Source organism: Peromyscus maniculatus, chromosome 6 (genome assembly GCF_049852395.1).
Source record: "Peromyscus maniculatus bairdii isolate BWxNUB_F1_BW_parent chromosome 6, HU_Pman_BW_mat_3.1, whole genome shotgun sequence".
Classification (NCBI taxonomy): domain Eukaryota; kingdom Metazoa; phylum Chordata; class Mammalia; order Rodentia; family Cricetidae; genus Peromyscus; species Peromyscus maniculatus.
This window is the reverse complement of record NC_134857.1, coordinates 85,434,204-85,445,752: the sequence shown is the minus strand read 5'-3', so window position 1 is coordinate 85,445,752 and position 11,549 is coordinate 85,434,204. Positions and strand designations below refer to the sequence as shown.

At 46.3% G+C, this 11,549-nt stretch overlaps 1 protein-coding gene across 1 annotated transcript in view; it reads left to right on the top strand.

Moving 5' to 3' along the window:
- The first annotated feature begins 2,910 nt into the window (after positions 1–2,910).
- Cttnbp2nl (CTTNBP2 N-terminal like) overlaps positions 2,911–11,549 on the top strand; it is a 49,287-nt gene continuing 40,648 nt past the window's right edge. The window contains exon 1 of the mRNA XM_006986400.4: positions 2,911–3,002. The gene's annotated coding sequence lies outside the window, so the exon portion shown is untranslated. The remainder of the gene's footprint in view (positions 3,003–11,549) is intronic.

The window sequence follows — 11,549 nt, the reverse complement described above, 5'->3', positions numbered from 1 at the left end:
GAACTCTTCTACACTTGCTCGGGAATGGGCTTAAAGGACCGCGGCAGCGAGTCAGAGGTGCTGCTCAAGGCTCTAAAGGATGTGGGTCACGTGGTAGTTTCCATTAGGTCAGCTTTGGAGTAGAATGGGTGGTGGTGGATTAATAACTACAAAGGGAGGGAGAGGGAGGCTGGGAGAGCTGATTCATTAGAGCAAACCTTAGAGTGAGTCAGAATCAAGCAGAAAAATAGCCTGTTGTCCCACGTCTGCCTCATTGTCTGGCCATGAGACACTTCCTCCATGCATACCCACAGGCAAAGCAAAAGGAAGAAAGAGGAAATGGATTCTTTTCAAGCTCATGGTACTGTTCCTGTACCCAATACCGTGTCTTTAAACTACTTCAGACATTGGGTTCTGCTCTGAGAGGTCTCCTACAGCCCAGGGTGGTCTACAACTCACTGTGGAGCCCCAGAAGGATCCTGAATTCCTAATTCTCCTCTGCCTCCACCTCCCAGAGGATGGGATTACAAGTGTGCACCACCCTATCCAACCGGATTGTCTTTCTGAAAACAGAGCATGAGGTCCTTGTGAAATTCTTCACGCCTGCGTCACTGTTCCAAAAGCACCTGGGCTGCACTGGAGCATCTTCACATGCTGTCTCCCTGACCTTCCCAAGCCTATAATGGTGAGGGGAGGTATGGAGCTGTCGCCTTTCCTCTGGTGCTGTCTTTGTTTGGTTTGGTTTGGGTTTTTTGTTTTTGTTTGTTTGTTTGTTTTTTCGAGACAGGGTTTCTCTGTGTTGTTTTTGGTGCCTGCCCTGGATCTTGCTCTGTAGACCAGGCTGGCCTTGAACTCACAGAGATCTGCCTGGCTCTGCCTCCTGAGTACTGGGATTAAAGGTGTGTGCCACCACTGCCTGGCAACTCTGATGCTGTCTTAATCACTATTCATGTCCCCTGGACAGGTCTACCCCCTGAGAACTGGTTAGCAGACTATGGCACGGGTTTAGAGTTTCTTATTCTTGTAATTTTTCTTTACCATTTACTAACTCTAATACTCTCCTCTGGTTCTCTTGGTTTTTTTTTGTTTGTTTGTTTGTTTGTTTTGTTTTTACTATCTTCTTATCATAAATTGGTCACAGTGACGTCCACCTTACAGGGTAAGACCAACTTCTCACACAGTGCTGGCACAAAGACTATGTGGAGGAATATAGCTGTGATGACGAGAAATATCTTTTTATTTCCTCTACACCATGATTGCACAGGCTGGCATCTCTCTACCAGACTGTAAACTGTACCTGTCTTGAGGACTGTTTGACTAGGCAGTGCTTCTCAACATTCCTAATGAGACCCTTTAATACAGTTCCTCATGTTGTGGTGACCCCCATACAATTATTTTCATTGCTACTTCATAAGTGTAATTTTTTTTTTTTTTTTTTTGAGTTAGGGTTTCTCTGTGTAGTTTTGGTGTCTGTCCTGGATCTTGCTCTGCAGACCAGGCTGGCCTCAAACTCACAGAGATCCGCCTGGCTCTGCCTCCCGAGTCCTGGAATTAAAGGCGTGTGCCACTGCCTTCTGGTCATAACTGTAATTTTGCTACTGTTATGAATCATAATGTGAATATTTTTGAAAATAGAGGTTTGCCAAAGGGGTCACATCCCACAGACTGAGAACTGCTGGCTATGGTGTACTAAATCTCTAATATTCCTCTTGCTAATAATTAATTATGAAGACTAGGAATAATGTACTCAGAGTTATACATTACTTGTGCATTTAAATACTCAGCTTACCTATCTATCTATCTATCTATCTACCTATCTATCTTTGGCTTTTGAGACAGGGTTTCTGTGTAGCTTTGGAGCCCGTCCTGGAATTCACTTTGCAGACCAGGCTGGCCTTGAACTCACAGAGATCTGCCTGCCTCTGGCTCCCTAGCGCTGGGATTAAAGGCGTGCGCCGCCGCCGCCGCCGCCGCCGCCGCCGCCACCACCACCACCGCCGGCAAATACTCGGCTTCTTGTATGTACTTGTTACACGTCCTTTAAAACAATGTGGTTATTAATCCAGCTCAATCACTTGCGAGCTGAAGTGCAGCCTACGGAAAAAGAAAACAAAGACTCTGATCTCAGGAAGGGTACATTCTCTTCCCTGCAGGTTATCTGGTCCTGTTTCTAGGCTTTGCTATCACTAAGATCTGCATTCATGTGTTCACGAGGCTAGCCATTCCCTCTCATCCAACTGCTCTTTGTTTCAACTTCGTGACCACGCCATTGCCCACGGTATGACGGGGGCCCAAACATACAAAGAGCGTCCCATATACCCATTTAGCAAGCATAGCGTGGGAAAACGACACACAAGTTTGCAATTATTTGACTTCGGCCTGAGAGGGAGGTCGGCAGGGCTTATGCCCTCCTCTACCGGGTGCTATCCGGTTTGTTCCACCCCAGAGGCTCCATAGCTAGAATCCTTTTGTGCACTAAATGTCTTTATCTTTGCATCCTTGCTTCCAACACCACACCCTGAGGCCGGTGCAGGAGGAAAAAAGTGAGAGCCAAGAAGCCACGTTACCAGGTTTTCAATAAGTAATTCTGAAGCAGACGCTAAAACTCACTTGATTTATTCACATTTTGGACAAAACCCCAATTAGCCACCCCAAGGGCCCTGCCCCTCAGGCTCCCAGGAGGTGGAAAGTTGCAGAACCTTGGCCGGGAAGAGAACGAGCCCAGACTCCAGCCGGTCTGAGGAGGGTACTTCCTCCCGGAAGTGACGCGAGCTCAATCCCAGCCTGGCTCTCCCAAACAAAAGGGATCTTGGGGCCCCGGGAGGAGCTGGGATGACTTTGGAGAAGCCCCGCCTCCGGCCGGCGCGAATTGGTGGCAGGGCCGCGAAGGAGAAGCGTCGATTGGCTGAAGCATCTGCCAGTCGCTGCCGCCGGCGGATGAGGGGGCGGGTCCTGGGAGGCTGGGGATGGGGAGCGGGCGGCGGAGGCGGCGGCGGGGAAGGATCCCGGAGAGCGGAGGCCAGGTACGGAGCGCGGGCTCGGGGTTCGGCAGTGCTGGGGGGCCGGGTCCCGGAGAGAGCCTTCTGGCCGGAGCGTGGGTGGCTTCCAGCAGTCGTCCCTGTCGCGGTAGGGCTGGTCCCCTAGGGGGCGGGGCCGCCGCCTCCAGCTCCCGGGATTCCCCGAGGAGGCGCCGCGGCATCCTCGGGGGTCCTCGCGGCTGTTCATTGTCTCTCGCTAGCATCCGCCCCTCAGCAGGGGTCCCCTCCTGACCCGGTTCACTCCAGGGTGCCTCGTGCCCAGACAGACCCGGCTTCGGAGAGGGAGTGGTGGGTGCAGTCTTCTAGACTGCTGCTCCACACCCCTATATTGGACCCCCATGAATTCAGTCCTTCCGTCTCACACCTGTCCTTCCTCGCAAGGGTGGGACCAGAACTAGTGTTCTGCGTAAGATTTAAAAACAAAACAAAAAAACAAAAAACAGGCGTTTTCCCTATGAGGGATGGGCGAAGCAAAAGAGAGAAAAAAAAACAAAAAACAAAAAACGTGGATCCAGACAGACATTTCCAAAGCGGCCTTGTCCCCTCTTTAGTCCTTCCCATCCCCCAGCCTCTGATGCTCAGCATTGCTCCCGCAGCCCCTCGGATGCTGTGTTCTCTAGCCGAGTGTTGAGAGCTGCCCGGCTTCGGGACCTTTTTAGAATGTGGCAGGAGAAATCATACAATTACCTCCTTCCCTTCGCCCTTTTTACCTTCTTCACCCCATTTCTTGTGGGAGAAGCCAGCTTTTAGGGGCTTTTTAGGTTTGAGTTGCCTTTCGGTTTTGGTTTTCACCGGGTTTCTTCCCTGACAACTTCATAGGGAAGCATCCGCATATTTCATAGCAAGGTGGGTGTGTTAGCTATCAGCAGAGTTGGCCTTGTGTGGGTAGAAATGCAGTGTGTGTTGTTTGACAGTCAGTGAATAATAGCATAATTTCAAATGAAACGGTGTCAAGGAGTCAATAAATGGCTTTGCACTAAGAATCCCCATCTCCCAGTTTGGAGTGGGCTGGTCCGTTGCTCAGGGAGACTGCAGTTAACCTTGAAGGTGTATGGCAGGTTGAAACAAAAGACAGGAAGTATTTGAACAAAATTCAGGTTCAGTTGGCTAGGTTTATGATTAATCTGGTCCTGTGGCCTTTGAGTACTCTCTAGCCCTTCTTTTATAGGGGATTTTTACCCTTAAAGGGAATGAATATGAGGGCGGTGGTGGCACGTCGGGAGGCAGAGGCAGGTGGATCTCTGTGAGTTCAAGGCCAGCCTGGGCTACAAAGTGAGTTCCAGGAAAGGCACAAAGCTACACAGAGAAACCCTGTCTCGAAAAACCAAAAAAAAAAAGGGGGGGGGGATGAATATACATGTGATTGTTTCTATCATGCCAGCATCATCAGCCAAAATTTAGAGCATTGAAATAAAAGGTAGTTTTACATTTCAGAGAGAAGAGTAAATAAAGGCCTGGTAAATTCTGTTCTTGTGTAAAACTACCCAAGTGTCTCTGTAGGGTACCTGTGAAGATTTGCTCCAGTCATCAATTGTAAAGTACACATGACTTCGGCCTGATGTTAATGTCATGGAATCTCCAGGAATCATCTATGGGTAGCAGTACCACCTGTTAATTTTTCCCATATTGTTAGCGTTTTAAAATTGTAATCTCCAGTTCCATTTTACTACTGGTTATTTTTAGCTGGTAGCTGGGAGATGCGGAGCTGCAGTCCCAGAGGGTGACTGGCGTGGCTGTTGTCTGTAACCTTCCCGAGTAGACTTCCTGAAGGTAATTATGTTTGAATAGTCAGGTTCCACGGTTTCCAAGCCACTCTGGGGGCTTGCAGATCTGCCCCGTGATTGTTTCCAGATATCTAGTGAAAGGAAACACAAAGAAGAAACTGTACTCAGGCTCTCTCCAGCAAACACAAAAGTTTATTGCTGTAGGAGATACATTATCCCAGCAAAAGCAGCAAAAGAAAAAAAAAAATCTAGAGGCAGAACAGGAAATCCCCAAAAGATATATCTTATTACATGAGTAGAGAACAGAAAATAAACTAAGGTAGAAGACTTCAGGAAACCAGATGATCGATGATTGCCAGGGTCTTGATAAACAGAGAGGGAAAAGAAAATAATGTCCGTTGGTGTTTTGGCACAATAAAAAAGACCTGTTTAATGTACCTTTGGATCTTGAGAGTGGTTTGGTTTGGTTTGGTCCTCTAAGTTTGAGAGTGGGGCCCTGGGTCTCACCATGTTTCTGAAAGCTATGTGTCTGTAGAGCCCAGGGTGGCTTCCCCCTCCTGGTGTTGGAATTAAAGCATGTACTGCTATGTTCAACTCTGGTGGGACTCTTTCCGCTAGCCTTTTTCCAGTGTCTTCTTGGTCATGGGAGATGGAGGAGAGTGTTATGTACAGACAGTGTGCGCGTGTATGTTTAGTGGATTTCATTAAATTATTTCACAGTGCCTAATATGAACACTAAATTCAGTTTAAAGCTCTCACTTAAGGATCAGACTAGACAGATAACTGATAAAATATGGCATATCTTGTCTTCATGAAAAAATTTGATTTTTCCATATCTGATATAATAGGCAGTTGCAATATCTGAAGTGACTGAAATACTGACTTTCCTATGAGAAAATATCTGGTTAGGTACTCTATTTTTTTTTTCTGTCATGAAATTTCAGCCAACCTTATGAACATGATCAGTGTAGTCATCTTAAAGTTACATGTGTATAAGAATCTGACCTAATGGGGATGAATCGAGTTCTGGAGAGCACACTAGGAACTGTTGGTTATTTTTTATTTTTAGTCTCTGAGTATTTGGTTTGACACCAGCGTGCTGGTGAGTTTATGTCACCTTCACAAAGCAAGAGGGAAGAGGGAACCACCGTTGAAAAAAGGCTCCCACCGAATTGGCCTGTGGGACATTTTCTTTTCTTTTCTTTTCTTTTCTTTTCTTTTTTCTTCTCTTCTCTTCTCTTCTCTTCTCTTCTCTTCTCTTCTTTTCTTTTCTTTTTTCTTCTCAAGACAAGGTTTCTTTGTGTAGTTTTGGTGCCTGTCCTGGATCTCACTCTGTAGACCAGGCTGGCCTCGAACTCACAGAGATCCACCTGCCTCTAGCTCCCGAGTGCTGGGATTAAAGGCGTGCGCCACCACCGCCCGGCAGGACATTTTCTTGATTGATGATGGATGTGAGAGGGCCCAGCTCACTGTGGGTGGTGCCACCCCTGAGCTGGGGTGGCGGCCTGAGTGCTCTAAGAAAGCAGGCCGAGCAAGCCAGTAAGCAACATTCCTGTATGGTCTGTGCCTCAGCACCTCCGTCCAGGTTCCTGCCTTGAGTTCCTGCCCTGATTTTCCTCGGCCATGGAGTGTAGTCTGAGAGTTGTAAGATGAAATAAACTCTTTCCTCCCCAAGTTGCTTTTGGTTGCCGTGTTTTATTATATTAATAGAAACCCAAACTAAGATAACTGGTCTCCTCTAAGTTGTGTCGTTTTGTTTGTTTGTTGTAGATTTTTTATGGATTTTTGTGCGTTTCTCATAACTATGCTGGGGCTTGGACTTCAAACCTTCCCCCTGAGCTATACCTCCACCCTCAATGTCTGTGCCTTACCTTACCACTGAACGTGTTACCGGGCACAGGGCACCTTGGGTTTCCAACAGTCATCATTCAGACTGCTCTTGGTGAGCACCGTATCCCTCCCGAGTCTGTTACGGATTTGTGCCAAGTCAGAATCCCACTGAGAGTACTGCCCGTCAGTTTGCTAACCAGAACTTGAATTCCTGGCTTTCCGTGGTGTTTTTTAGAGGCTGCCATTGAATTGATGTTTAGTGCTATGAGGTGAAGAGATTATTTCTAGATCTGAAAATTGTTTGTGAAAAGTGGTCTGTGGGGTGGGCCCCCCAGGAGTGGCTTGCCAGCCTACTTATAAAGGCTATTTTTAATTCCTGAATGTTTCAGTTGATAACTGAAAATCAGGTTCCAACTTTTAGTTCAAAGCCCTCTCAGTGACTGTTCACACATCAAGTTATAAGATTGTGTGAACCTTATATAGGGTACCTCATATAGGAGACAATCATTGAGAGAGACTACTGTTGTCATTAACACTTGGCATGTGCATGAAAGAAATCAACATGCACACCCCATTCTACTCTGGAGGCTGAGGTGAGAGGCTCTCCTTTGAGACCACCTCAGTCCAAAAAGAAAGAGAGAAAGAAGGAAAAAGACACTGAATAGTCTACTTAAGCAGAAGTGAAATAGTATTGATTGATTGGTTTTGTTTTAAATTTGTCTGTAAATAGCTATAGTTTGGGCTGGAGAGATTCTCAGTGGTTAAGAGCACTCTTGCAGAGGACCCAGCTTCAGTCCCAGCACCCACGGAGGCTCACAACCATCCTTAGCTCCTGTCCCAGAGAATCCGACACCCTCTTCTGACCTCTGCTGGAACCTGGCACACAGGTGGTGCATATAAGTACTTGCAGGCAAAACACTCAAACACATTATAAAATAAAATAAATCTAAATAGCTAAGGTTCCTAAATTGAGGAAAACAGTTTACACAGGTTATAATCTGAGCAAGTGATTTTTTTTTTTGAGGTCATGCCATCATGTCATGCAGATATCCCTCCCCAAGAGATGTCACCGTGTCATGCAGATACCCCTCTCCCTGTGTAAGGAAGGCAGGAGGTTCTAGTCACCAGTTGTCCACTCTGCTTCTTAAATGCTCCCATCCTGCATCTTTTATGAATGGTTTTGTGAGTGCTGTGCTTACTGTATGGGTTGTATCTTCTATAAGATTTAAGAGATTTTCAATGGTTGTTTTGACTTAAAGCATTTTTTTTCTTATTTTTGAAGGCTACCTCCCCTGTTAATCCAAAAATAAGGGAAGATTTTAGGAACAACCAAGAATGGATGGGAAGGAAATAAGGATGGGGAATTGAGAATGGGTGTGGAGGATGGCAAGGGCAGGGGCTTGGGCATTGAAGACAGGACTTCAGACATCCTTGAAGTAAAGACTGAAGTCCTATGGTCCCACCTTCAAAAGGACATCCAAACTTGGTGTGTCCAGAGCCAGAGCTTCCCATCTAAATGTGCCTTTCTGTTGTTAAAGGTAATCTTAACTGTTAGAGCCACAAAGATTATAACTCATAATTGTCAGTAAATTTAATAGAAACTAGAAAGAAAAATTAGTGAGCACAAGATGATGAAGTTTACAGACCCCCCCCAAAAAAAAAAAAAAAAGACTCCTGCCTCTGAGCCCTAGTGGGCATTTAAAAGCATGGGACTTTGTGTGGAGCCCGGGAGGTGGGGGAAGGGCAGAAAGGAAAGGGAGGCTAAATTGCTTTAACAAGGCATAAGGGGCTGGGAAGTTGGCTCAGTCAGTTAGGTGCTTGATTGCATAAGCTTGAAGACCAGCGTTCGGATCTGCAGCACCCTCGCAGACAGCCAGTGCAGCTGCAGACCTGTGAGCTCAACACTGGGGAAGCAGAGACCAGAGGATCCCTGGGGCTTGTGACCAGTCAGCCTTGCCAATCAGGAAGTTCCAGGTTCAGTGACGGACTGTCTCAAAAAATACTGGGGAGAGCAATTTAGGAGAGACCTGTTGCTGACTGTTGGCACGTCTGCACACATCCAAACATCACACACACACACACACACACACACACACACACACACACACACACACACGGGGGGGGGGGGGGGGCGATCAATAGGGATTGAAGATCGGAAGGAAAGAAGGGTATAGAAAAGATGGCAGGAAGTGGTAGGAAAGCGCTAACAAGAGCGTGAGGGAGGCCGGGCCCTGTTAGGTTCTCCTAGCTAGGCCTTTGTGTCTGCAGGTGCTGCGGGACTGAAGGCAGAGCTGGTCCAGTTCTTTACCCCAGCCCAGGAAAAGGGCCTTGCACGTGCTAGGCAAACACTCTGCCCCTGAGCTATGTCCCCACCCCTCTTTTTTTTCGTTCTTCCTTTTTTTAAAATTGAGACTGGATCTCACCAAATGACTGCCCAAGCTTGAACTCATTCTGTAGTCCAGACAGCCCTTGACATTGAGATCCTCCTGTCTCAGACAGGAGGCTGGGATCCTGGGTCTGGGCCACCAGGCCAGGCTATAGTCTGATTTTAACTGGCTTAGTGTGTGAGGGTACAAATTTGGTCCTGTGTGTCAGCTTTACCCCTTGTCTTTAGATTAAAGACACCAACATGAATTCCTTTAAGAGAGTCCACCTCCTAAGCCCTTAGCATACTAACTGACTCCCACAGGTTCCTCTTGGGGGGCTGCTGGGTTCTTACTCAGCATGTCTCATATCCCAGTCATCATTTCCCCACTAAAACCAGTTCCCGTTCTAACATCCCTGTTTCTATTGACCGCATTGTCATTGGTCTCTAAGCCTCTGCTGGGTTGGGATTATTTCCCCATGAATCCCCTAAATGGAATCAGTCTCCAAGTTACTGTAAGTCAGTCCCTCCCGCTTCCTCCTCCTTTTTCTACCAGACAGAACAGCTGTCTACAGAGTTCAGAATCTTGTGAAACACTGAGCAGATGTGTAAATGGATGAATTAATAAAATAGAATGGGATAACTGCTCCTGAGTTCAGAGCTGGGTTCACTTCTATTACACATCTAATGGCAAAATTAGCTGTGATATTCTTAGCAACTCCATTTCTCAGTCATTACAAGTTGTAACTTGATTAAAAGCCATAAAAATTCACTAGCAGCAGAGACACACTTTTGCTTTCGTTTACATTGCCAAAGGCACAAAGGACTGGTGTAGGCAGAAGAGTGTCCTTCTCTGTTCCCAAGTACTGGGCAGCTACCATCATTGGCTTGGACATGTGTGGAACATACCCCTAAACTGACATTTTTGGGAACTGGAGATGCCATCTCCTCCTTGGATCAGGTCAACCTTCTGAGTTGGGTCAAAAAAGAAATAAATTTATTTTGATTTGTAAATTAGAGACGTAAATGATAGACAGTGATGCTCCATTGGAAAAATAAATAAATAAAAGATAATGTCTTGTCCTTGTAGGTGGACTTGAATGGATGCCCTTCAGTGATGTAGAGTGAGAACTGATCAGTCACAGGCACTAACTAGCTCACTGAGTCCCCACAGCCTCCTGCTAGAATATATGTCATCCTATTTTGTATATGAAGACCTACAGCTCAGGTGTTAAATGGACCCGAGGCAGCTGGAAAACCCAGTTGTCAGGCTCCAAAGTCCATGCACTTTCCAATCCAACACACTGTCACCCATGAGAATGATTTCCCCCGAAGGACCTGGAGCAGAAGACATTGCTGTTTGCTGATAATGTTCAGCTGGCAACAACCTGTTAAAACTGTACTTCTGTTAGAGGCTTGTGTGGAGGTTTTTGCAGTTCAGGAAAAGAGGCTGTGAGCATGGTGAAGACACAGACACCTTGCCCGTGGTGGTTAGTCCTCCAGACTGGCAGGGTGTCTTTGCAATCCCTGTGGAGCCGGTGACTCCATCTACTCAGCCGCTGAAGGGGTTTTCCTTTCAGGCAGCCTTAAGAACTGTGACCCATGAAAACTTTTTACTGAAAATGAAATCAACCCACACAACCACTGTTCCCTTGTTCTGGTTTTGTCAGAAGAACAGAGTTCTGGGGGACTCTGGTAGTTAAAATAGACACGTTAGACTGAAATCTTGTTGTGCTTTCATTTAAACTAACTAGCAAGTACGGAAGTAAGACTTCTCATAATCTGATGTTTATGGGTATACTACTTTTCATTCACAGCCATTCCATAAGCTGAAACTGTGTCATTCTTCTGTGTGGTCTTATGTCGGTGAGAATAGTGGAGGGTGTAAACAGACACCCAGGTAGACAGACCTGGATTTTTGTTTTTTGGTTGTTTTTGTTTGTTTGTTTGTTTTTTTGAAATTGGGTCTTACCATGTAGTCCTGGCTTTGCCTTGAACTCGTAGAATCTTCTTTCTCAGCCTCCTGAGTGCTGGGATTACAGGTATGCACTGTCATGCCTAATTAGAAAACCTGTTTTTTAATAGCTCTGTCTTGGTGTCCTCATAGAGAGGGAGAGATGCTTGTTTACGGAGAGCTGTTCTTCAGTACACGTGGAGTCTTGCTGACAACATGTAAGGGAAATATTAAGAGAGACACATGCACAGATACACATAACAAGACCCTCAGAACCAAGCCAAGCAAAGCTTAACGGTGGTGTCCGAAACAGCAAGGTAGACCAGATTTTAGAAATGAGTAAGTGGGTCCAGCAGGATGGCTCAGTGGGTGAGGACATTTGCTCCCAAGCCTGATGACCTGCGTTCAGTCCTGGGACCCACGTGGATAGAGAACCAACTCCAGCAGGTTGTCTTCTGAACTCCACACAGGTGCCATGATACACACACAAACAAATAATAAATAAATAAATAAGATGCAAATTTTAAGTGCTCGGCGATAGACCCAGTTCTCTGTAACTGTGTCGTATGCTCAGTCCTTGTTTGTAAAGTGAAGGACTGAATTAGATTTCTGAGATCCCATCAACTAAGGCTGATAAAGTGAGATCAGCCATGAACAGT